Genomic DNA, 27,925 nt, shown 5'->3' on the forward strand with positions numbered 1-27,925 from the left:
TTTGGACTATTTGTGGACATTTGCCCCTATTGCTACTACGCAAAGTAGTACCCTGAGGGTAGATCATGATTATAAAAATCTTGAAAAACCCCCTTAATGTATAGCCAGTTCATTCTAAGAGACTTTGGGGATTTCCAGCTTGTGTACTGAAAGGTTAGTCATTTCCACAGTTATCATAAGGGACTACAAAGAACTAAGTTTTGGAGGGAAAAAACATTTGATAGTCTGGTTTAGCTCTGTCATCTGGAAACTGCCTAGTCATTCCCATTGACTTGTTTTGAGGCACAATACAAGTCTATGGCAGTCATAAACTGCAGCATTGTTTCTGTTAGGCTGTGAATCTCCAGCTTAAACCCTCCCACTAGAAGATTCTGGATCAGATAGAAATTGTATAAAAGTAGCACAGTCAGAGCCCATAGTCGTCTGCAGATAGGAACCAGTGTTTAGTACTCTTCCAGACTGCATTAGTGACCAGAAGATGATGCTGAGATGGGGATACTCTGCCACAGACCTTGGGTCACCAGCCCTTTGACCAGAGAGCCAGCCAGACGACTGTCGCAGACCCTGGTCCACCAGCCCTTTGGGACAGCTAGCTCAGACCTTTCCTCAGCACAGAACCTTCTTCTCCTAGGGAGGAGACAAAAAGGCAGCTCAGTGTACTGCCTGGATTGTTTTGTACTTGAGTTCCTCCAGTAAAGAAGCACCCTGGTTTACTGCAAGCCCTGACTCTTTGGACTTCTTTTCAATTGGGTTGCAACATGCCTTACCATTTCCTCCAGAGAGCAGAAACACGTGGTGACACCTCGACGGTGTTCCGGGGGGATCCAGCTTAGCATTGGGACCACCCCAAACCTGATCACTCCAATTGGTCATCAATATCAACAGCCCCTTTAACTCTCCAGATCCTCCCATAAATATGCATGTTTGGCTGCATGATTTATCTCACCAAGAACAAAAGAATTAGGCAGCTGAAATCCAACATGTCCAATCCTTATTTCCCCCCACATCTGCTGTTGGAAGAGAGTTAGGAGGCCCCATACCCATTAGACGGTCAACCAAACCTACTGAAATTAGTGGGCTTGGCCAATATCTAATGTGTTTAGCCAGTTTGAGCCTGTCTGATATTTATGTATCAGCACACCCTATTGACAAAGGGAATGATAATGTCCAGCTGTCCATTTCTTTAAACAGTACCAAAAGGAATAACAGAGTAATGGCACAATGCAGAGTTCTAAGGAAAGAAGCTCCATTATTGGTATTACATGATTATAGTTAACACCACAGCACATAGCGAGGGTGTTTTTGACTGCAGATACTGTTGGCAGCTAATGTGTTAAATCATTCATGTCTATTGTGGTTTCTCCTGAAAAGGGGGGGGGGGGGTTATTCCTTTAGCACTGGGCCTGCCTATTTGAGTATTTGTTTTTCTCCCCCCCCCCCTTCTCCTGGTGCAGATTAGATGGTCTCTCCTGTCCCTCCCCCTAGAGTTAATAAATAGGAGGGCTTATCACATCTCAGTCTCTTTTCACCGGCACCTTCAACAGGAATTTTACCCCCCTCGCTCCCTTTGATTGTTTTTCTCTATGATGTTTTGTCTTACATATCTTTCTGTTACAGTTGCCATGGTTTAAGTCACAGCTGGAGGTCGGTGGAAATAAATTACTAAGACCAGAGGAGATGGCGGACTTGCCCACTGTGGTTTCCGTGGGGCATATCGCTTCTCATAAGTGGAAGTCGTTTCTGGTGAGAAGAGTTTGGTGGTTTGGTGAAAAAGCAATGAGAAAATATAAATAAAGCTGCGACCGATCCTCACGCCACAAAACATGTGCCTCTGTCATTATTTGGTTTAGGCGGGGAAGACATGTGTTAAGCGGTTGGGTTTTTAGTTATTTGCATACAAGTATTTACCAAAACAAACATGTCAGGTTGTTTTGGCCAGGGACGCTACATTTCCCTGACGGCACACTGGGTGAATGTTGTGGAGGCCGGGAGCCAGTCGTACCTTGGGATGGCACAGGTGCTACCGACGCAAAGGATTGCGGGCCCTACTTCCATCAGGATTTCCGCCACCACCTACATTAGTAGCTGCAACCACCTCTTCTCCTCCACCTCCTCCTCCACTTCCACCTCTGAATTCTCATCTTGCAGCATCAGTCAGTAGATGGAAGCAGTGTAGCACAGCAGTGGGGAAGCGGCAACAGGCCGTGCTTAAACTGATTTGCTTAGGTGACAAACAGCACACCGCCACAGAGCTGTGGCAGGAGATAAGGGACCAGACTGAGCTGTGGATCTTGCCACTCAACCTACAACCAGGCATCGTTGTGTCTGATAATGGCCTTGGAGCTCAGCAAACTCACACACATACCATGCCTAGCCCACGTGTTCAATCTAGTATTTCAGCAGTTTCCCAAAACCTACCCCAATTTGCCTGAGCTACTGGTGAAGGTGCGCCGCGTGTGTACCCATTTCCGAAAGTCCTCTACAGCTGCCGCCGGTCTGGCAATGCTGCAGCAGCGCTTGCAACTGCCAGCTCACCAACTGTTGTACGACGTGAGCACGCGCTGGAACTCCACGTTCCACATGTTGGCCAGGCTTTGTGAGCAGCAGAGGGCAACATGGTCGTTGCCTTTCCAGTCAGCTTCCGCTCTTCACAAGCGACGAGTGGGCATGGATGTCTGACCTCTGTGAGGTTTTACGCAACTTTGAGGAATCAACAAAGATGGTGAGAGGCGATGCCGCTATTATCAGCGTAACCATCCTACTTCTGTGTCTACTGAAACGCTCAATGCTCACAATGAAGGTGTTGCATGTGGAAGACGTGGAAATGAGGTGATAGCCAGACTACCCTCAGTTTGTCTTTGGATGATGATGATGAAGAGGAGGAGCAGGAGACGGTTGCCTCCGCTACAGAGGGTAGAACCAATAGCAGATTTATTCCATCTGTTCAGCGTGGATGGGCCAAAGAGGACGAAGAGGATCAGGAGATTGAGAGTCATCCTCCTGACGAGGACAGCAAAGTCTTGTCTGTTGGGCTGACATGGCTGGCTTTATGTTATGCTGCCTGTCCCGTGACCCTCGCGTTATACGTATTTTGGCCAACACTGATTACTCGTTGTTCACCCTTCTCTACCCCCGCTACAAAGAGAACTTCTCATCTCTCATTCCTGTGGTGGACAGGACTAGCAAAATGGTGCAATACCAGAAGGTCCTTGTGGAAAAATTGCTCCAGAAATTTCCATCTGACAACGCTAGCAGCAGAGTATGTAGTTCCTTGGGCAACTGAGGAGGGGAGATGGGGGGAACACACAGCAGTTCCAACAGAGTCAAGGCAAGAGTCTTCAAGGCCTGGGACAGTTTTATGACACCCCGCCAGCACCCTCACCCTGATGCGTGGCCTAGTGTCACAAGGAGGGAAAAGTTTTGGAAGATGGTGAAGGAGTATGTAGCAGACCGTGTCAGCGTCCTCAATGATCCCCCTGTGCCTTACAACTATTGGTTGTCCACGCTGGACACGTGGCACAAACTGGCGCTCTACGCCTTGGAGGTGCTGGCCTGCCCGGCCGCCAGTGTTTTGTCAGAGCGGATATTTATTGCTGCTGGGGGCATAATAACTGATAAGCGCATCCGCCTGTCAACTGAAAATGCTGACCGGTTGACTCTTATCAAAATTAACAAGCCCTGGATTGCCCCTGACTTCTCTTCTCCACCAGAGGAAAGCGGCTGAACATAAAGGCACTCTAAATGTGGCTTTTATGGTGTATTGAATACACTGTATTCCCATGTACCCCTTCCACCACAAAAAAGGGTATATGGTTCAATCTTCCTTTTCTCGTCCTCCTCCTCCATCATATCAACATGCTTATTAGGCTGCCCTTGCTACTAATGTTTTAGAGGGTCAGCTCAGCAGCAGACCCTCACCCCTAATGTTTTAGAGGGTCACCAGCAGGCCCTCGCCCATAATGTTTTAGATGGTCAGATCAGCAGCAGGCCCTCACCCTAAATGTTTTAGAGGGTCAGCTCAGCAGCAGACTCTCACCCCTAAATGTTTTAGAGGGTCAGCTCAGCAGCAGACCCTCACCCCTAATGTTTTAGATTGTCAGATCAGCAGCAGACCTCGCCCTTATGGCTTTAGCTGGTCAGCTCAGCAGCAGACCCTCATCCCTAATTTATTAGATGGTCAGATCAGCAGCAGACCCTCGCCCCTAATGTTAAAAAAAGGTGCTATGGGCAACCAAGTCTATCTTACAGCTGGACAGTTGAGGCCTACTCTGTAAGCGAGTGCTTCCCAGGCCTGGTTCTGAGGGCCCCTGAGAATTTGGTCAGGGGTTCCTCAAAAAACAGCAAGAGCTGTTACCAATGTGGTTGCGGTAGTTGTAGGTCTCCTCCTTTTGTCAGGAGTTACTCTATTGTAAAAGATTGGAAAATGCTGTTATATGAAAACGGTCATTCAATACATTTATACGCAGTTTCACCACATATCATGGTCGCCGTGAAGCCATAGCTGCTATTTACGGTCAAAATGGCTATCGCTTGAAAGATTCACACAGTCATCCATAATGGCAGACAGCAGACCTTTATCTGCCAAAAATGTGATATTCCAGGTTTATCACGCTCAAGGACCAGGGAATCATTTTTCTGCTGATGGGATGGCACAAACCATACGAATGATCCCACAGATGAGTGATCAGCCAGTCATTGCCTCATGTGTATGGCCATCTTTAGCCTTAAAGGGGTACTCCAGTTACAATAAGTTATCCTCTATCCACAAGATAGGGGATAACTATTAGATTGATGGGGGTCCTACCACTGGGGCCTCCACCAATCATGAGAATGGGGTCCCTATACCCCATGCAGCCCCTCTGAAATTATTGGAGTGGCTAGTCCCTCCATTTCTATGGGAGCTCTAGAGGTAGCCGAGCGCTGTACTCGGCTATCTCCGGAAATCCCATAGAAATGAATGGAGCTGCCACCCACATGCATGTGCGACCAGCTGCACCGCTCATTTCAGGAGGCCTACAGGGGGTATAGGGACCTCATTCTCATGATTGCTGGAGGTACCAGCAGTAGGACTCCCGCCGATATAATAGTTATCGCCGATGTAATACTTACCCCCTATCCTGTGGAATTTTTGAAGGCTATCTCAGGTTCCCAGAGTACTAGAAAGTGTTATGTCCACAACACGACTTCCTGTCTGGCTGCAGCTGAAATAAGAGTGTTTCGTCACTCTTCGTCTGTTCTTAGGTTCTTCATTCAGTAGGCTCAAATTCTGTCCCTTGTGTCCTGGTAGTAATTTCCACATTGCACACATCATTGCTTCCTCTAGGAATCCCCCTCTGCATGTGCTTGACGAGACATCGCCGGCTCTTCAGAAATCACCTACCTTTCATACATCATATTGGCCAATGCACTCTCTTATCTTTTTGGAGATAGCCTGAAGGGTCTCCATGTATAGAACGTGCCAGTCACTTGATGAGTGGGGGTTAGGAACTTTTGTTTCAGATAAAAGAATAGCACCAAATCAAGACCCAACGGACACCATCATAAGTCACTTGGTTCCTCAGGTCGCCACCAGTGTCCATCATGCAATGGATCCAGCAGTGCATTGTGCGTTTCTTTTTCTTTCTTTTTTTTTCATTTATCCATTTAATCTCTATTTAGATGTGAACAGAGCCTGACAGCTTTTGAGAAGGAACAACAGAGAGATTGTGAAAAGTGACGTATGAAGCAGTACACATAATTTTTATGTTATGCCCCACACATTCACATAGGGCATACCCATAATTTGCACATTTGAATCATACATAGTGCATATGTCCCCCTCCATCACATCCCAAAATGAATACAGACCCAGACCAGCCACCTAAATACAGATCCCAAACCACATGAAGTAATTCAGACTTTAGACTCCTTAATATAACACAGACCCCAGACCACAACCCTAACACGAGTACAGACAACAGTCAGGAGCCTCAAAATAATGTACACCCCAGACCAGACTCTCCCAAACTAATACAGACCCCAGACCAGAGGCACCTCCCCTCATTAATACTGACATATGAAGCGGTACGCACAGTGTGTTGCACACAGTTTTTATCTTATGCCCCTCCTATTTACATAGAGCATACCCATAAATACATAGAGTGTACCCATACCCCAAAATAGCACAAATGATCCCCTTCATCCCATCCCGAAATTAATACAGACCCCAGACTAGATCACCTAAATATAGAACCCAAACCCCATAAAATAGTACAGACCCCAGACCAGATCCCTAAAACTAATACAGACCACAGCCAAGAGCCTCAAACTAATGTATACCCCAGACCAGACTCTCCCAAACTAATACAGACCCCAGACCAGAGGCACCTCTTCTCATTATTACTGACATATGAAGCGGTACGCACAGTAATACCCATAAATACATAGAGCATACCCATAATTTATACATTTGGATCAAAAATAGCACAAATGACCCCATTTATCACATCCCAAAATTAATACAGACCCTAGACTAGATCACCTAAATAGAGAACCCAAACCCCATAAAATAGTACAGACCCCAGACCAGATCCCTAAAACTAATACAGACCACAGCCAAGAGCCTCAAACTAATGTATACCCCAGACCAGACTCTCCCAAACTAATACAGACCCCAGACCAGAGGCACCTCTTCTCATTATTACTGACATATGAAGCGGTACGCACAGTAATACCCATAAATACATAGAGCATACCCATAATTTATACATTTGGATCAAAAATAGCACAAATGACCCCATTTATCACATCCCAAAATTAATACAGACCCTAGACTAGATCACCTAAATAGAGAACCCAAACCCCATAAAATAGTACAGACCCCAGACCAGATCCCTAAAACTAATACAGACCACAGCCAAGAGCCTCAAACTAATGTATACCCCAGACCAGACTCTCCCAAACTAATACAGACCCCAGACCAGAGGCACTTCTTCTCATTAATACTGACAAATGAAGCCATTTTTATCTTATGCCCCCCCCCCCCTCCATTTATATAGGACATACCCATAATTTACACAATGGGTAACAAATAGTTCATGTGACCCCTTATTACATCCTGAAATTAATACAACCCCAGACTAGATCACCTAAATATAGACCCCAAACCCCATAAAATAATGCAGACCCCAGACCAGAGGCTCAAACTCATGTACACAACCCAGACCAGACCCCCCCCCCAAACTAATACAGACCCCAGACCAGACTCACCTCTCATCATTAACACTGACGTATAAAGCAGTACGCAGTTTGTTGTGCAAAATTGTATCCTATGCCCCACCTATTTATATAGGGCATACCTATAATTTACACATTTGAATCACACATAGTGCATATGACCCCCTTCATCACATCCCAAAATGAACGCAGACCCCATACCAGACCACCTAAATACAGAACCCAAACCACGTCAAATAATACAGAGCTTAGACTCCTTAGAATAATACTTGCCCCAGACCAGACCCCTAAAACTAACACAGACCCTACTAGAGGCTCAAACTAATGTACACAGACCAGACCCCCCCCTCCCCTCCCCTCCAAAATTAATATAGACCCCAGACCAGACTCATCTCTCTTATTAATACTGAGGTATGAAGTGGTACACAGTGTCTTATACAACATTTTTATCTTATGCTCCTATCATTTTGTAGGGCATACCCATAATTTAGGCATTTGAATCACACGTAGTGCATATCTCTCCCTTTATCACATCCCAAAATGAATACAGACCCCAGACCGGACCACCAAAATACAGAACTAATACAGACCTTAGGCTCCCTAAAATATTACAGACACCAGACAATATGTCTAAAAGTAATACAGACCCCGGCCTGGAGACCTGAGACTATAATACACCCCAGACCCTCAAACTAATATAGCCCCCAGACCAGACTCCCCTCTCCTCTATATTACTGCTTGCAATGTTCCTCATTTCACAACCGTGAAGAAGACTGCAGGAGTGAAGAGAGGTGAGCATTTATACAGGATGCTTCGAGGGTTTGTACAAAACTTGGTTTGCACACTTTCTTCCACGGGTTGTGCCACTATAGTCAACAGGTCATGCCAGGTATTGCAGCTTATATTAGCATTTATCTTGCCATAGGTGATATTTTGGATTACATTGTGTCTGTGACAAAGCAGTCTGGGTAGAGAGGTTCGGTGGCACCTGTACAGCCAGCGTTTATCGGGCATTGTTATCGGGCTCACTCAACAGGTCTCCTCCTACCTTAATCCAAATATCATGATTCTACTTAATGGTGAATTTCAAAACCTGAGGATTAATCAGTAACGCCAAGCAAACACTCAACTCTTTAAAAAGAACATTCACACCTAAAGATGAGGTCATAGACTTACAAATAGTCTGCTTGTCCTGCTACTGTAAACAATGGCGCCGAAACTCTATAAACTCTAATAACCTATAAAACATAAAATGACCCCCACATAAAGCCTACTCCACGGCTGCTGCTTGAGTAATCCCATAATGAACACAGAAGTGATTAGTCTGAGGATCCGAATATGCAGGTTTTTACAGAGTAAATACAGGATTATATAGGGTGAATAGAGGGTTAAATAGGGTGGGTATAGGGTTACATACGGTGAGCATGGGGTTCTATAGGGTGAGTATAGGGTTATATAGGGTAATTGTGGCCATAAGGTCAGGCCAGTACATTCTACAAAGCCATAGTAAAGATTACAACGTATTGACACAAAAACGTTATCAAAGTGTAAGATAACTTTGCTATCTATTTGCTATCTCTATCTATTACTTTTCCTGTACTGGACCTGAGGTACATTCTGTATTATACTCCAGAGCTGCACTCACTATTCTGCTGGTGCAGTCACTGTGTACATACATTACTTATTCTGTACTGATCCTGAGTTACATCCTGTATTATACTCCAGAGCTGCACTCACTATTCTGCTGGTGGAGTCACTGTGCACATACATTACTTATCCTGTACTGATCCTGAGTTACATCCTGTATTATACTCCAGAGCTGCACTCTATATTCTGCTGGTGCAGTCATTGTGTACATACATTACTTATCCTGTACTGATCCTGAGTTACATCCTGTATTATACTCCAGAGCTGCACTCACTATTCTGCTGGTGCAGTCACTGTGTACATACATTACTTATCCTGTACTGATCCTGAGTTACATCCTGTATTATACTCCAGAGCTGCACTCACTATTCTGCTGGTGCAGTCACTGTGCACATACATTACTTATCCTGTACTGATCCTGAGTTACATCCTGTATTATACTCCAGAGCTGCACTCACTATTCTGCTGGTGCAGTCACTGTGTACATACATTACATTACTTATCCTGTACTGATCCTGAGTTACATCCTGCATTATACTCCAGAGCTGCAGTCACTATTCTGCTGGTGGAGTCACTGTGTACATACATTACTTATCCTGTACTGATCCTGAGTTACATCCTGTATTATACTCCAGAGCTGCACTCACTATTCTGCTGGTGCAGTCACTGTGTACATACATTACTTATCCTGTACTGATCCTGAGTTACATCCTGTATTATACTCCAGAGCTGCACTCACTATTCTACTGGTGCAGTCACTGTGTACATACATTACATTACTTATCCTATACTGATCCTGAGTTTTCTCCTGTATTATACTCCAGAGCTGCACTCACTATTCTACTGGTGCAGTCACTGTGTACATACATTACATTACTTATCCTATACTGATCCTGAGTTTTCTCCTGTATTATACTCCAGAGCTGCACTCACTATTCTGCTGGTGGAGTCACTGTGTACATACATTACTTATCCTGTACTGATTCTGAGTTACATCCTGTGTTATACTCCAGAGCTGCACTCACTATTCTGCTGGTGCAGTCACTGTGTACATACATTACATTACTTATCCTGTACTGATCCTGAGTTACATCCTGTATTATACTCCAGAGCTGCACTCACTATTCTGCTGGTGCAGTCACTGTGTACATACATTACATTACTTATCCTGTACTGATCCTGAGTTACATCCTGTATTATACTACAGAGCTGCACTCACTATTCTGCTGGTGCAGTCACTGTGTACATACATTACTTATCCTGTACTGATCCTGAGTTACATCCTGTATTATACTACAGAGCTGCACTCACTATTCTGCTGTCAGTAGGCATCTGGACAGAAACATCACTAACAGCTTAGCTGAGTTCCTGTCATGCAGGGGGCAGTTAAGGCACATGGCCCGACCGGGCAGGCAATTATAGGGGAAGGATCCGTTCCTTCCTGATAACTTCATGCTCGTCAGTGGAGGTGAAGAGCTGCATTTACCCACAGCGATCACTTCCACTGTAGGGTTACTACCATCGTTCATCCTCATACAGATTCATTGTTTCTGGGCAGCAGATACCTTTTCACACAGCATGATCTGCTGCCCAGGAATGATGATTGATTGCTCGATTAGCTTCTCCATCAGATTAGGCTATGTTCACACCTGCATTTCTCCTTCCATCAGGGTTTTTTTTCCTGGGGTTTCTGTAATTTTTGACAGCAAGAAGAGTGCAGCAGAAACTCAACAGACCTCTCTGAAAGTCAATGGTTCCTCAGTGTCGACATTTGGATCCTTCATGTGTTAAAAACAGAAGCCAAGAGGCAAATGTGACCAGAACCAATAACTGTGTTATTGAGGCCTTCTGAAAGCTTCTCAAACCTGATGGGGAAAAATTAACTCGAGTGTGAACAGAGCCTAGAGATGGCATTGCCCAGAATTTTCAGTCCAAGTTCTGTCCAGACATGGCTCATTCACCCCATCAAGTGGCTGCTGCCCAGGGTAGGAGCTACTGTATATGGTTGACTCCTCAATTAGGGGTGAATTGATTTCATAGAACCTGTTCTCTGTTGCCTTGTACATAGTGGACATTACACTACTTCCTTTGCGTTGTAGTCAAAACTTTGCCTTCTAGTAAAAGCCCCACCAGAAGCTGAACCTGAGAAGGTAACTCTATTGGAAAGGTCTTTCTCTCACTGCCCTGAGAGCTTGGCTCCAGCCGTGATCATTCTTGTGCAAGGCCCACTGGTGTCCCAGGAATCTTCCAACAAGCATAGCTGAAAAACTAGATTAATAAATCATCCATATCGTGCCACTGAGAAACTGAAGACCCAACAGAGAAGACAATCAGATGGTGGTCTCCTAGCTGAAGTTCTCCAGCTCTTCCAAAACCACCCCTCTCAACCTTTTGGGGCTTTCTAATTTCACAAGAGCTAGAAAACCACTGACACCGCAGCCAAAGGGCAGTAGACTATAGTCTAGGTTCAATGAGACACTTACTGTTGACTTTTTTTGGTATCTGGGGCGTAAATGTAACCTGAGCCTAAAACAGTCAAACCAAAGAGTACCTGATCTTATGTTTCATAAGTACTGTATATAATAGCCTCCTATTCCCTAGAAATGTATTAGCGATATGTGGTCCAAGTGTATGAGGTTTGAGGTCTGGGGAACCTGCCAAAGGATAAGGTCTAGGTTAAAAATGAGGAATAGAGAACCAGGACTCTTGCCAGTACAAACAAAGTCCAGTAGGAGGAGCAACTTTTCTTTGTGCTCCTACTAAACTCGAGGACTTGTGGGATTCTAAACACTCATCTGAGATGGAACAAATATCTATAAGGGAAGTTGCTGGCAAAATCTTGGCGTGGAACACCGGGGAAAGATTCCACCAGTGGCCACGTGGTGTCTGCCTCTCATTGTTTTCAATGGAAGGCAGCACTTCTGTTCACGGGCTGGCGATTTAAAGCTGCAACCATGCCACATTGGTGTGGCGTGAAGACAGCTGCTGCTTGAAGCCATGGCAGGTGTCCACTGAATGGAGCTACTGTAAGCCAGTGAGTGGATCTGAGGGATTCAAGCTGAACAACCGCGGTGGAATACATGGCGGATTTTGAAAGAGTCAAAACAGGCCCTTTTAAGGGATTCCCATAGACCAATGTTCACCAACCTGTGGCTTTCCAGCACTTGCAATACTACATCTCACATCATGCCTGACAGCCTGCAGCTATTAGGGCATGATAGGTGGTGTAGTTTTGCAACCACTGGAGAGCCACAGGTTGGAGATCACTGCCTTAGGGCTCATGCGTGCAGCCCTTGCCTATACAGGCTTCCATGGGGTTTCTGTCCGTGCCTCGGCACCGCAAAAAAACATAGAACTTGCTCTATTTTTTTGCGGTGCGGACGGATTCAAGTTGAATGGGTCTGGATCAGTCGTGGCAGCCGCACATATGGTGCCCGTGCATCGGGGACCGCAAATTGTGGTCCCCAATGCACAGAACGGCCGAACAACAGCCGTGTGCAAGAGGCCTTAGACCAGGGATGTCAAACTCGTGGCCCTCCAGCTGTTGCAAAACTACAACTCCCATCATGCCTGGGCATACTACAGCTATCAGGGAATGATGGGAGTTGTAGTTTTGCAACATCTGGAGGGCCATGAGTTTGACATCCATGCCTTAGACAGAAGATCCTTTGTATTCGTCCACTCTACAATCCTCCGTGGTATCTTCAATCAAAATATTGAAGACACGGCAGAAACATTTTTCTAACTACGAGTGACCAGATCAGATCGTTTTGACATCAGAAATGTAGGGATTCTGGTTCTTGGTCTTAGGATGCTAAATATTTACATTCTGATCATTTAGAGGGATTGTTCAGGATTCCAAAAACAGGAACAGCGCCACACCAGTCCGCAGGTTGTGTGCGGTACTGTAGCTGAGCGCCATTCAACTCAACGGATCTGAGCTGCAATAGCACACAACCCATGGACGGGTAAAGTGTTTTTCTAATCCTGTAATAACCCCTCCACCCCATTACTTTACTGGTGGGCAGGGTGGGCTTCCAGTGTCACTCCATCACATACGCCCGCCAGGTCGGAGTACACCTTTAAGTCTGAGCGTTGCTTTATTTAATCACCTATCATTGTTTATATAGGTGTTATACTCGGCGACTAATCTCAACATATTTGCTTTGTGTTGTCCGAGTCCAAGTTACCTACCTACCAGTCGTCGGTTTCTATGTCAAAGGGTAATTCCCATCTGGACATTTATGGCGTATCCTGTGCACCCCTGCTCAGCACTACATATGACGATGTAGCAGAGCTGAGTCTGACATTTGGATCCCCGTGACATGTAATTGTTGCATCGTGATTCAACTCGTTCCAATATCACATCGTGCGACCTGCGGCTTTTACTGCTGCTGTGTTATCTTAAAGGGGAATCCCCTTAAAATATTCCTACCACCTCCCCCAACCTAGACGATGCCAGGGATTTCACGTCCTAGATCCACGATGATCAAATATAATTGCAGGGGGAGACCTCTAGTTTCTATAGCTTGATGTAGCTTCGACTGACTCATAATACAGGGAGTTCTGTGCAAGGTACTTCAGAAGGGGTTGTCTAAAAGAGTCCTAAAAAGCTTAAAGGGGCAGTTCAGGATGGCTGCTTTCTTCCGCGAATTGTGTCTGGTATTGCAGCTCAATGCAACTGAGGTGAATGGAGCTGAGCTGTAATACCACACATGACCTGTGGACAGGTGCGGCGCTCTTTCTGGAAGAAGGCACAAATGTTTTTCTAATCCTGGACAACCTCTTTAAATTTACGGATACATGAAGCAAGGGATAACCCCTAGACTCCAGTAATTTGACCCCAAAACGTGGCAGCATCCCGTCAGTGTAATGGCCCTAAGCAACTATGGTATCACAAGTTAGGGGAGCTCTATTAACCCTTCAGTGAGATCGCTGGGGATGGTGATTTTAAGGGAACATCCTTGGTTCTCCAAAGGCGCCCCCAAGCGCTGTCCTGTGAGCATCCCAGTTCAAGCATGCCGGAAGTATGCCCACAGCAGACAATACAGCTATTCTAATACATCATAATAATACAAAGGAAAGTTAAAGAATATGAAATCAATTAAAAACCACACAAAATATACATATCTGATATTGCCTTAAAGGGAACCTGTCACTGGGACTTTGTGTATAGAGCTGAGGACATGGGCTGCTAGATGGCCACTAGCACATCCGCAATACCCAGTCCCCATAGCTCTGTGTGCTTTTATTGTGTATAAAAACTGATTTGATACATATGCAAATTAACCTGAGATGAATCCTGTCCCTGACTCATCTCAGGTTAATTTGCATATGTATCAAATCAGTATTTTTACACACTAAAAGCACACAGAGCTATGGGGACTGAGTTTTGCGAAAGTGCTAGCGGCTATCTAGCAACCCATGTCCTCAGCTCTATACACAAAATCCCGGCGACAGGTTCCCTTTAACCATGGGAGTCTAGAAAATAACATTACAGAAGTTGAGATTTTTTTTATGTGGATTCCTATTAAAAAAATCAACACCAATTTCTCTGTATCAAAAAATGACACCAAAAAGGTAAAAAAAAAATACTTTTTTGTTTATTTTTTTAATTTTTATGGAAATAATAAAATATGGAGCCAGACTTATACTATATGTTTGCCTACGGCCTCTTGCGGTCCGCAAAAAATGGATCAGCAAAAAATAGGGATGACGTCCGTGTGCATTCCGTATTTTGTGGAACGGAACAGCTGGCCCCTGATAGAACAGTATTACTCTTCTCCGTAATGTGGACAATAATAGGACATGTATTTTTTTGTGGAACAGTAATACGGACATACGGAAACGGAATTCACACGGAGTACCTTCAGTTTTTTGGGGGGCGTACCCATTGAAATGAATGGTTCCGTATACGGTCCGCAAAAAAAAGAACGGAGCGGAAACGGAAAGAAAATACGTTCATGTGCAAGAGGCCTACATCTGCACAGTATAGGTCTGGACATGTTTGAAAGACGCAACAAAAAAATTAATAAATCTTCACTTCCCTTAAAAAAAAAACTAAAAAAACATGTCAAATGGATGTCAGCTATACTCATGGATCTGTCTCAGAAATATATACAGATGCTTCCTAATTTTTGCACTTAAAAATAAGGTAAAAAGTCTGGTAAACCCTTTATATGATTTCCTATCTACAATTTACAAACAACTTATTTTAAAAACTAAAATTGAGCTAAATAATAAAGTAGAAATAATAATAACTAATAATGATAAATAATAATCTAATAAAAAATACAAAATAATCTAATAAATTATAATAATAATAATAATCTAATAATAATAAAAAGTAATAATCTAATAAATAATAATTTAACAACAATAATAAAAATTAATCAAATGAATAATAATCTAATACATAATCAATAATATAATTTAATAATAAAAATTATAATCTAGTAATAGGATACAGAATAAGGGCTCATGCACACAAAGGTTGTTTTTGTCTGCATCCAATTCTCATATTTTGCAGGTTGTATGTGAACCTGGAATTTTTTTATTTTATTCTTTGGATGTTGGATCGCTTCCGCAGCCACAGGCACCGAGTCACATTTACTCTGCGGTGCTGCTCACAACACTTGGACTTTATTCGATAGATAGATAGATAGATATGAGATAGATAGATAGGAGATAGATAGATAGATAGATAGATAGATAGATAGATAGGAGATAGATAGATAGATAGATACAGAATATAGATAGATAGATAGATAGATAGATAGATAGATAGATAGATAGATAGATAGATAGATAGATACAGAATATAGATAGATAGATAGATAGATATGAGATAGATAGATAGATAGATAGATAGATAGATAGATATTAGAGATAGATAGATATGAGATAGATAATAGATAGATAGATAGATAGATAGATAGATATGAGATAGATAGATAGATATGAGATAGATAGATAGATAGATAGATATGAGATAGATAGAAAGATAGATATGAGATAGATAGATAGATAGATAGATAGATCTTTTCTGACCCATCGTAATTTGAAACTAGACTCCACATACAATGTCTCAGCCTCAGATCCAACCAATCAAAGCCGTATTAGTTACCAGTTAGCAGCTATTCCTGACTGTTATATGGAAGGACTTGTCTTATCTGTCTTAGTTATCTGCTTATTTTTCTTAAACCTTCATTTTCTCTTATCTTGGATGACATTTTGGAGCTTTGGAACCGATTACTCAATTTACAGTGGTTTCAACATACAGTGGTCGTCCTGGAACTTCAGGGACCATTGTACAAACAGATGTAGCAGTAATGAGTTTGTAATTTGTCAAAACGTATACAATTGTTTCTGGCTTTACATAGGACTGCCAGTAAACCTAATCCATTGTCATTACAAAGAACCTTATTTTTTTACCTAACAATTTCAGAAGCAGCGGTACTGAGTTTGTACTGAGTAAAATCCCGAAGTGTTATCGCCCCCCAATGAATTGAATGACAAACCCAGCTCTGCTGCTTGTATCTGTATACTGTATGTAGTAGTATCGGGTTTGGCAAAGGCGATATCACTCTGTGTTATCTGTGGTTTGCAGGTAAATATACTGCATTCTTCTGAATTATTAATATTGTTACCATTACAGCGCCCTGGAGTAACAGTTTCAGCTCTGCTACATTTCTGTATTTTAGAAGATGCGGTTTCTAGATTATAACATTTGCAGAGTGGCAAAGAGCAGTACTTACCTGCCCGCAGGTGTGTATTGAGTGTCATCCACAGATAGCCCAGGCACTGTCACACCTGCCACAGGCAGACGCGCAGACAGAATAGCACCGCACACACACACACACGCTGACACTACTACCGCACACACGCACGCTGACACTACTACCGCACACACACACTTTGCATTGTTAAATATTTGTGCCAGACGCGCAGCAGCGAGGAGAAATCAGCCAATCAGGGTTTTTCCCGGTGTCACTTCCTTTTATATATCACTTGGTCATAGTAGAATAAAATACACGCACAACCATGTGCATTTGGCACCTGAAAGTGACACAAACAGGTTTGACTGGTGTCTGGGTAAAGTAACTGTAGATGGGAAGAGGAGGGGACGACGTGGGCAGCGAGCGGGAGGGAGGGGGGAGCGCAACTTTCTGGTAAACTTTAGATTTACTCGCCTATGAAAGATCCTTTATCTACAGAGATGCAGCATTCATGAGGACCTCCAGACTCTAATGCCTTTAACCTACAGATATCTCATGTATATGGCCAGCCTAAGGGCTCATGCACACGACCGCAAAACACTGATCCGCAAAAAACACGGATGACGTCCGCGTGCATTCCGTATTTTGCGGAACGGAACAGCTGACTCCTAATAGAGCAGTCCTATCCTTGTCCATAATGCGGACAATATTAAGACATGTTCTATATTTTTGCGAATGCATACGGAATCACTTCCAATTTTTTTTTGCAGACCCATTGAAATGAATGGTTCCGCATACAGTCCGCAAAAAAAAAAAAAAAAATAACAGAATAGACACGGAAAGAAAGTGCATTTGTGTGCATGATCCCTAACCCTGGGTTCACACCTGAGCGTTCTGAAAGGAGCGCTCTGTATGCGCGATTGTACCGGCGTTTACAATCGCGCATACAGAGACAGGCGAACACACATTGTCGCGCATTCCCGAATATCTATGTACGGGAACGCGCGACAAAACGCCCCAAAAAAGCTCAAGAACTTGTTTGAGCGTCGGGCGTTTTACAGCGCGATCGTACGCGCTGTAAAACGCCCAGGTGAGAACCATTCCCATAGGGAAGCATTGGTTTCTCCTTGTTGAGCGTTTTACAGCGCGTAGGAACGCGCTGTAAAACGCTCAGGTGTGAACTTAGGGTAAGACTGATGGTCTACATTATTAGTGATATATACCATATGCTAAGGGACCCTGGTGGGAATATGGTTGGCAATGAACTGCTTGCCATGACACTATGACAGAGGCTACCTCCAGCCACCACTAGATGGGGCTAACTGCATACTAATGTATACAGCTGCCACTGAGTTCAATACTAGTCCAATCAGCTCCCCCTAGTGGTGGCTGCATGCAGTCAGAGTTTTATCATTTATCAAAGTCAGAAGAACATTGCTGCCCATTCATATATACCATGACATGAATTAGAATCCAATATTGGCCCTAAAACCGAATGGCAACCTCCAGCCACCAACGGGGGATCTCACTGCATGGATTTATAGAGCTGCCATTTGGTTCAGCCCCAGATGCATGAACTGATATGCAGTTAGCTCCCCCTAGTGTTTGCCGTCGAAACCCAGAATTTTATCATTTATTAAAGTCAGAAGAACAGAGCTCCCCATAAAGATATACCTTAAAATTAATAAAAATATAATTTTGTACATAAAACTAAAGAGAAACTTCCAGCCACCACTAGGGAGATCTTATAGCATAGATTTATACAGCTTCCATTGAGTTCAATGATTTATACAGCTGCTATTGAGTTCAATTCTAGTTGTTCAAATCCATATACAGTTAGATCCCCCTAGTGGTGTTTGTATGCCTTCAGAATATTATTATTTATCAAGTTGGGGAAAAAACAGATCTCCCTTACAGAAGGGAGTCAATACAACATTTTATAAAATGGAAGACCAATAGGAGGACCCACTATATATTGATATATTCAGCTGCCAGTGAATTCAGTACTACCAGTATAAATCCCTAGCTAGTGGAAGGCACGATTTTATAATTTATCATGTCAGCAAAGCAGAGCTCCTCTGTACAGATAGACTACAAAATCTAAAAACAGATCTGAAACAGAATGGTAACCTTCAGACACCACTAGAGGGAGCTCACGTAATGATGATTTATACAGCTCCTGCCAGCAGTACAATTCCGTGTCGTTATCTCCCCCTAGTGGTGACTGCAGGCACTGAAATCATCATTTACCAAGTCAGAACAGAATTCTCAGGCAGATATATTATGAGATTAGTACAGAACCGTGAATTAATAATGACATTTTAGACTTTAGTTAAAGGGTTAGTACACTCAGTGGCGCTCTCAGTTGGGGGAGCGTCCAGTTCTGGCTTTTGATATAGGGTCCTCTGATTGCTGGACATGAATTTTTGGGTCATTTCGGAACATCCCTCCATAATCTTAATGGTCCCTTGTGGCTTTGGGAAAAACTGGCTCTATAATTATCTGATGTAATACTTTGCATCTCTCTAGTGTGTCTGCATTCCTTTTTTTTTTTTTCATTTATTGTTAATGTTTTTAGTGCTATAAAAAAGAAAAATGCATTGCTGTCTGGAAACCATCAACAAGCTGCAGCTGACGGATCTGCTTTTCTTCATATTCTACGATTGGTATGTATGCATTAATGAGGAGGACAGTCATCATCTCAGTGGGGAGCAGGGCTAGGGTGCAGAGGGGCCCTTACTACATTTTGCTATGGAGCCCGGTGTACTCTCCTGTCTCATGCCAATGAGACAGTATATGGCATCGGTGGAGTTGGTCTGTGATCTGGGACAATAGACATCTACAGGTGTATGTGGGACCTTTAGGACCATGGACTTGCTGTCTCCCCAGCCCTCAGCTTGACAAGTAGATATATCTATATTACTAAGTGCCACTGAAGGTAATGGCTTCTGCCCAAGTTGGCATAGTGTGGGTGTTGCCTCTTGGACTCCAGCACTTTCAAGTCACGCCAGTGGCATTATCACTGAAATCAACGTAACCATCATGTTAGAAATGGGAGAAGGTCCAAGCTTATACGCCTCAATGACATGTCCGAAAGATAGATTAGATAGATAGATCGATAGATTATAAATACTTAGATAATTAGATAGATAGATAATAAATAGATAGATAGATAATAAATAAATAAATAGATAGATAGATAATAAATAAATAGATATATCTATCTATTTATTTATTTATTCATTTATTATCTATTTATTTATTATTTATCTATCTATCATGTACACAGTGCAGAAATTTTCCACATAGAAACCTGCTGTCCTCCTTTGTAAGGCCTCTTTCACACGACATTTTTTTTCCCGTTTACGGGCCGTTTTTTGCATTTCGTATACAGAACCATTCATTTCAATGGTTCGGCCTAAAAAAATGGAATGTACTCCGTATGCATTCCGTTTCCGTATTTCCGTTTTTCCATTCCGTTGAAAGATAGAACATGTCCGATTATTGCCCGCAAATAACGTTCGGTGGCTCTATTCAAGTCAATGGGTCAGCGACAAAAACAGAACACATACGGAAATGTATGTCTTCCGTATCCGTTCCGTTTTTGCAGAACCATCTATTGAAAATGTTATGCCTAGCCCCATTTTTTCTATGTCATTACTGTATACTATATATGCCATGCGGAAAAGCGGAACAGAAACGGAAACAAAAAAACGGAACAACGGATCCGTGAAAAACAGACCACAAAACACTGAATAAAGCCAAACGGTCGCGTGAATGAGGCCTTATGCAAAGGGTGAGATCTGGGGTAAATCCGTGTCAAAATCCACAACAAAGTCTACAAGTAAGGCCTCATGCACACGACCATTCCGGGGTTTTTTTCGGTCCGCAAATTGCGGATCCGCAAAACACGGAAGCTGCCCTTGTGCCTTCCGCAGTTTGCGGAATGGAACAGGCGGCCCATTGATATAACTGCCTATTCTTGTCCGCAAAACGGACAAGAATATGAAATGTTATATTTTTTTTGCGGGGCCACGGAACGGAGCAACGTGTGCCGTCCGCATCTTTTGCAGCCCGATTGAAGTGAATGGGTCCGCACCTGAGCCACAAAAACTGTGGATCGGATGCGGACCAGAACAACGGTCGTGTGCATGAGGCCTAACAAATACTCTTTTTGGAAACACACCAAAAACCGCACACAAATCCACAAGGAAAGTATGCATAAACGACACTGCCGAGTGCCTCTACCCTTATCTTTCTGGCAGCTGACCGTGCTGGTGGCGGGTGTTGGACCCCCCCCCGATCTGATATTGATGACCTGTCCTGAGGATACATCTATAGGCGGACAGCCCCCTTAAATCTTTACCGTGCTGTGTATAAAGTTGACGTCTCACGGAACGATCTTACTGTTTTGTCAGCATTGAACATTTAGGTCATCCCGACAAAGAGGAGCGCTCTGTGAAAACCTGAGACAAATATGTACACAATATCTGGTGTCTGCTGAGACGTGCAGTATCGAAGTGAGATCTAGGATAACAGCTTCACCCCTATATCACCTGCAAGCAATGCTGGCACTGCCAGTCTCCCACGTCACTCCATGTCATAACCTGACACTGCAGATGTATACCTGAGAGCCCTGCCCCTGTGCAAACACTTCATTTACCGGGATAGGACTGAATGAAAAATTTACTGGAAGCAAAAATGAACTAGTATCAACAAAGGCGGCGAGATCTCTGCAAGCAACAATGTGCATGCCAGATACCAATCCAGATGTCTGGAACTAATCTCTTACCAGGCCATCACCTATACTAGGCATCAGAGACTACTACCATGATGGGGCCCCAATGGAACGTCTGTAACAGAACTGGGGTCTCCTTACATGGCAGAGAAGCATTTGGTCCCCTCGGGGGTGTGGCTGATTCTTATGCATCTCTTTTAGCCACACCTCTGCTGAGCATGATACTTAGAGATGAATGGTTCCATAATATATTGACTGGTTTATGCCACCACACTCTACATTCAAGGGCCTTGCTATTCTTTTCCCATAGTCTACCATCATCATGAGGGTCAGTAGGACCCTCAGATAAGTCCTTCTTGACCTTGTTTGGTGCACTGTATCTATAAAGTGCTGTACATGTTCACACCTCCCATGGAGAATGGGGGGTGAGGTCAACCTAAGCAGTTGGGTCCCATTTCATCTGCAAAGGGTCTCCCAATAGTATGTATAATACATCCTTCATATGAGGAATCAGATTTGATAGACTTAAACATTCAAGAATGGCAAATCTATGGCGGGCACCATTACTAGGGCACTACGGTTGACTAGCGTTTGGCAACTTTGGTTAATTTGTCCTGTCAAGGCAAATGTAATGTAACAGAGGGGTGTGCCTCACTTGTATCCTCCATTCATTAGCCAAAGTGGAGAGCGCCTACACGAAGAGTGTCTCTCTCTCTGGAGGACCCAGCCGGTCTATGCATTACATGGACGACCAACTTTCCCTGTGGTGGTGCTGCAAAACTGCAAAAAAAAAATTGGGCACTTATTGTCATACCCCACCCCACAGATTACAACTAATTGCTGGGAGCCCCAACAGTAGGACCCTTGGGATCAACGAACTGTTGGAGCCCCATCTAATTAAACGGATTCGTCCAAAGTGAACACCTCCTTTAAGACTCAGCTAGTGGACTGGAAGACTGAAAATCCCAGAATAGAATATAAATGAATAAAAGCAGCTCGCATCTTCTGATACGGACACTGGACCGTTTGGAATGAATTGGTTAAACAAGAAATTAATGATCAATATCAACTGGATTGATGGTTATGATGTCATTCAATGGGAACGGTGCAGCCTGAGGCCAGATGGACCAATCTAGGTCAGTGAGCCGTGACTTACGCAGATCTCAGAGATCAGGTTTACAGACTGAGCTACTAGAGGAGGGATCTGCTATTCACGATGATGTTTCCCTTTGGAGGTCCTGACAAATGCATTCATTACACAAAAAGCCCATTGATTTCATTGGGCACAGTGTAATACTTCATTTCACCTGCGGGGGAGCTGCAGGGAAATGATATAGTCTCTGACGGTTCCTCCTACAGATCACAACTGATTACTGGAAGTCTCCTCGTAATCAGTTTGACACTGAAGGACTAAAAGTCTTCAAACTAAAATAACTTTTTTCATAGTGAGCAATCCCTGGTCATTGTCGGGGGGTCCTCGAGGGTGTGGTTTCCAAGGAGGCATATTTTCTGTCAAATTTATCAAGAAAGTCTGAAAAAATAATATACATTTTTTTTTAAAGCTAAGCCTGCTCATGGTAGCGCAGAGTGATGAATTAAAGTCTTGTGACAGTTTTCTAAAATTATAAAAGTTGCACTCTGACCTTTGCCTTTAAAGAGATAGTCCCATCTTGACATTGATGGCATATCGTTAGGCTAAGCCACAAATGTCAGATAGGTGCAGGTCCCCCATATGGGCTCCTATCTCCGGAATGGGACCCCCGAAGTGAAGGAACGCAAGCTGCTCTTGCACAGCGTCTTCTCCATCCACAGCTATGGGACTGCCAGAGATAGTTGAGCGCGCGCAGGCGGGGAACGGAGGGTGACCGCTCACGCGCGGCTGCTCTCCCTTCACTTCGATGGGGCCCCACTCTGAAGATACAAAGACGTCCTAGAGGTGGGATCCGCACCTATCTGTCGTTGATTGCATATTCTAGCTATATACCATCAATGTCTGAGACGGGAATACTCCTTTAGGTCTCGAGGTCAGCCGCACTTTTTACAAAAATTCTGAATCGGAACTACACACGATAAGCAATTTGCATGGAATATTATTCATTTCTACAAATCTAAAAATTGCAATGTCTTATTTTTCGGATGTTCAGGAGAAGTTTATGGATCCACTCTGCACCTCCAGTTTGATCTGCGGAAAAAACACTATATTTATTTACGAGCCACCATGCTGGGTTTCATGGTGGCTCAGTGGTTAGCATTGGTGCCTAGCAGTGCTGGGGTCCTAGGTTCAAATCCAACCAAGGGCATGGAGTTTGTATGTTCTCCCTGTGTTTCCTCCCACATTCCAAAGACAGACTGATAGGGACCTTAAATTGTGAGCCCCATTGGGGACTGTGTGATGCTAATGTCTGTATAGCGCTGCGGAATATAGTAGCGCTATATAAGTGCATTAAACAAATAAAGGACAATGTGTCCATAATGCAAACAGGAGGAGAACCAGCAAATGTATAGGACTGATCGCAGGGATTTCAGTACTTTTATGCATTCTCCATTAGACGTATCGTATTCTGTTCCATCCTAAAGACATGGAACTAGGGACTAGGGCACTTGACTAGGGCATCTGAAGAGGTCACTGTCCTTCCTCCCATATGTGCTCTACAGCCCCCCAAGCTATAACTGTACCTCCTCTCTGTTAATGAGCCCACCCTGAAGCTGTTAGTCTCTCCATGACATCTGTACTTTGTATCAGTGTTGATCAAAGAGAAACATCGCCATCTAGTGTGGAACAAGTAAAACTACAACTGAGAATAGATAACCTCCAGAAGGTATGTCTGTGAAGGTTCTCATTTATCCAGGACATGGTATATCTGTAAAGACATCTTTACGCCGCCTGCACACGAGTGCGAGCGAACGCATATAAGATCCGAGCAAATTTCCGTGCGGATTTATGTATTTTTAACAATGCAGCATGCCATGAAAGAAGCTGGCAACAAAACAAAATTAATATTAATGTATCTGATCTCCAGCCGCACCGGGTCCGCCCCGCCATAACGGTGCAAGCCGCACCGGGTCCGCCCCCCCATAACGGTGCAAGCCGCACCGGGTCCGCCCCCCATATCGGTGCAAGCCGCACCGGGTCCGCCCCCATAACGGTGCAAGCCGCACCGGGTCCGCCCCCCCATATCGGTGCAAGCCGCACCGGGTCCGCCCCCCCATAACGGTGCAAGCCGCACCGGGTCCGCCCCCCCATAACGGTGCAAGCCGCACCGGGTCCGCCCCCCATATCGGTGCAAGCCGCACCGGGTCCGCCCCCCCATAACGGTGCAAGCCGCACCGGGTCCGCCCCCCCATATCGGTGCAAGCCGCACCGGGTCCGCCCCCCCATAACGGTGCAAGCCGCACCGGGTCCGCCCCCCCATAACGGTGCAAGCCGCACCGGGTCCGCCCCCCATATCGGTGCAAGCCGCACCGGGTCCGCCCCCCCATAACGGTGCAAGCCGCACCGGGTCCGCCCCCCCATAACGGTGCAAGCCGCACCGGGTCCGCCCCCCATATCGGTGCAAGCCGCACCGGGTCCGCCCCCCATAACGGTGCAAGCCGCACCGGGTCCGCCCCCCCATATCGGTGCAAGCCGCACCGGGTCCGCCCCCCCATATCGGTGCAAGCCACACCGGGTCCGCCCCCCCATAACGGTGCAAGGCGCACCGGGGTCCGCCCCCCCATAACGGTGCAAGCCGCACCGGGTCCGCCCCCCCATATCGGTGCAAGCCACACCGGGGTCCGCCCCCCCCATAACGGTGCAAGCCGCACCGGGTCCGCCCCCCCATATCGGTGCAAGCCGCACCGGGTCCGCCCCCCATATCGGTGCAAGCCACACCGGGTCCGCCCCCCCATAACGGTGCAAGGCGCACCGGGGTCCGCCCCCCCCATAACGGTGCAAGCCGCACCGGGTCCGCCCCCCCATATCGGTGCAAGCCACACCGGGGTCCGCCCCCCCATAACGGTGCAAGCCGCACCGGGTCCGCCCCCCCATATCGGTGCAAGCCGCACCGGGTCCGCCCCCCATATCGGTGCAAGCCGCACCGGGTCCGCCCCCATAACGGTGCAAGCCGAACCGGGTCCGCGCCCCCATAACGGTGCAAGCCGCACCGGGTCCGCCCCCCATTTCGGTGCAAGCCGCACCGGGTCCGCGCCCCCATAACGGTGCAAGCCGCACCGGGTCCGCGCCCCCATAACGGTGCAAGCCGCACCGGGTCCGCCCCCCATTTCGGTGCAAGCCGCACCGGGTCCGCGCCCCCATAACGGTGCAAGCCGCACCGGGTCCGCGCCCCCATAACGGTGCAAGCCGCACCGGGTCCGCCCCCCCATATCGGTGCAAGCCGCACCGGGTCCGCCCCCCATATCGGTGCAAGCCGCACCGGGTCCACGCCCCCATAACGGTGCAAGCCGCACCGGGTCGCCCCCCATATCGGTGCAAGCCGCACCGGGTCCGCCCCCCATATCGGTGCAAGCCGCACCGGGTCCGCCCCCCCATAACGGTGCAAGCCGCACCGGGTCCGCCACCCATAACGGTGCAAGCCGCACCGTGTCCGCCCCCCCATAACGGTGCAAGCCGCACCGGGTCCGCCCCCCATATCGGTGCAAGCCGCACCGGGTCCGCCCCCCATATCGGTGCAAGCCGCACCGGGTCCGCCCCCCCATAACGGTGCAAGCCGCACCTGGTCCGCCCCCCATAACGGTGCAAGCCGCACCGGGTCCGCCCCCCCATATCGGTGCAAGCCGCACCGGGTCCGCCCCCCCATAACGGTGCAAGCCGCACCGGGTCCGCCCCCCCATAACGGTGCAAGCCGCACCGGGTCCGCCCCCCATATCGGTGCAAGCCGCACCGGGTCCGCCCCCCCATAACGGTGCAAGCCGCACCGGGTCCGCCACCCATAACGGTGCAAGCCGCACCGTGTCCGCCCCCCCATAACGGTGCAAGCCGCACCGGGTCCGCCCCCCCATAACGGTGCAAGCCGCACCGGGTCCGCCCCCCCATAACGGTGCAAGCCGCACCGGGTCCGCCCCCCCCATAACGGTGCAAGCCGCACCGGGTCCGCCCCCCATATCGGTGCAAGCCGCACCGGGTCCGCCCCCCCATAACGGTGCAAGCCGCACCGGGTTCGCCCCCCATAACGGTGCAAGCCGCACCGGGTCCGCCCCCCCATAACGGTGCAAGCCGCACCGGGTCCGCCCCACATAACGGTGCAAGCCGCACCGAGTCCGCCCCCCATAACGGTGCAAGCCGGAGTGTGCATAGGGGAAAAAGGTCCATATTACAGAGCAGGTCACCAGCAGAACATAGATGGACTAAGCTCAGGGTCAGTAATCTTCAGGACTCCAGCTGTTGTAAAACTACAACTCCCAAGATGCTCCATTCACTTCAACAGGAGTTCCAAGAACAACCGAGCAAGTGTGCATGCTGAGAGATGTAGTTGCACGATAGTTGGAATGCTGGTGGTTGCTGATCCCTTATCGAAGAAGATAAACACAAAAACCTTCTTAAAAGATCCTAGTCCCAGTTTCTTGTGAAAGATGAAGCTATCCAAGGACACCGGCTTTGAGATTTTGTGTAGAGGGGTGGTTGACTGGACTGCACCTCCTCCAGCAGCTGTTGGCTTAGAGGATGAATCTTGGTTCTCTTGCCTACCTATCTTGATTATTTTATAAGATAGACCAAACCTCTCACCTCTGGAGGCACAATCTTCATGTTGTATCTCCCTTGTCCTGTCTCGTTTCCTCTTGATGTTTTTATTTCCTCATTGGTCTTCCCGGGGTTTCTTTGTGGCCAAGATTTGAGATTTGGCCAAACCCTCTTCTTGTTACACCTCCTCTTTCTACTTGGACTCTCATTTCTTATCTTTGATCCTCTGATCCTCATCATTTCCCTTCCATTTCTGAAGGGATTCGAGGCCACCACATGATGCCTAGCAGATGGTTCATTGGGCTGGTGTCTCTTTCTTTTCAGGTCCTCTCCAATGTTATGAGGGACCATGTCCTCTGATGTTATGAGGGACCATGTCCTCTGATGTTATGAGGGACCATGTCTTCTGATGTTATGAGTTTATCAAACTGGTGTAAAGAAGAACTGGCTTAGTTGCCCATGAAAGGTGGAACCTGATTGGTTGCTATGGGCAAATAAGCCAGATCTACTTTACACCAGTTTTGGTGATGTCATGAGGGACCATGTCCTTTATGTTATGAGGGACCATGTCCTCTCTGATGTCATGAGGGACCATATCGCTTCTGATGTTATGAGAATCCATGTCATCTCTGATGTTATGAGGAAACATGTCCTCTCTCATGTTATAATGGAAACATAGGGGACTTCTGGTCTCCTTAAACATCCTGGTTCAAGTACTCATGCTCAATAGAAAATGCCAGACAAAAATTTGCCAAGCACAAGAGAAAGAAACCGACTACCTTCACACTTTGGTTGGCGTAAACTCACAAGTGTCTAGTGGCTGCTGTCTATACAAAGCAAGACAAGTCCTATTGACATCGTCATCCACCATCATAACGGAGCACAAGGGAGGTTGATTGTTGAACCCTACAACCACCTGACATCATAAAG

The 27,925-nt window shown here is 46.0% G+C and overlaps 1 protein-coding gene across 1 annotated transcript in view; it reads right to left on the minus strand.

The window, feature by feature from the left end:
* Nucleotides 1–16,851, minus strand: part of LOC122920457 (ETS homologous factor-like) — a 49,157-nt gene extending 32,306 nt beyond the window's left edge. Inside the window, exon 1 of the mRNA XM_044269971.1 lies at nt 16,620–16,851. The gene's annotated coding sequence lies outside the window, so the exon portion shown is untranslated. The remainder of the gene's footprint in view (nt 1–16,619) is intronic.
* Nucleotides 16,852–27,925: the final 11,074 nt, after the last annotated feature.

Source organism: Bufo gargarizans, chromosome 10 (genome assembly GCF_014858855.1).
Source record: "Bufo gargarizans isolate SCDJY-AF-19 chromosome 10, ASM1485885v1, whole genome shotgun sequence".
Lineage (NCBI taxonomy): Eukaryota > Metazoa > Chordata > Amphibia > Anura > Bufonidae > Bufo > Bufo gargarizans.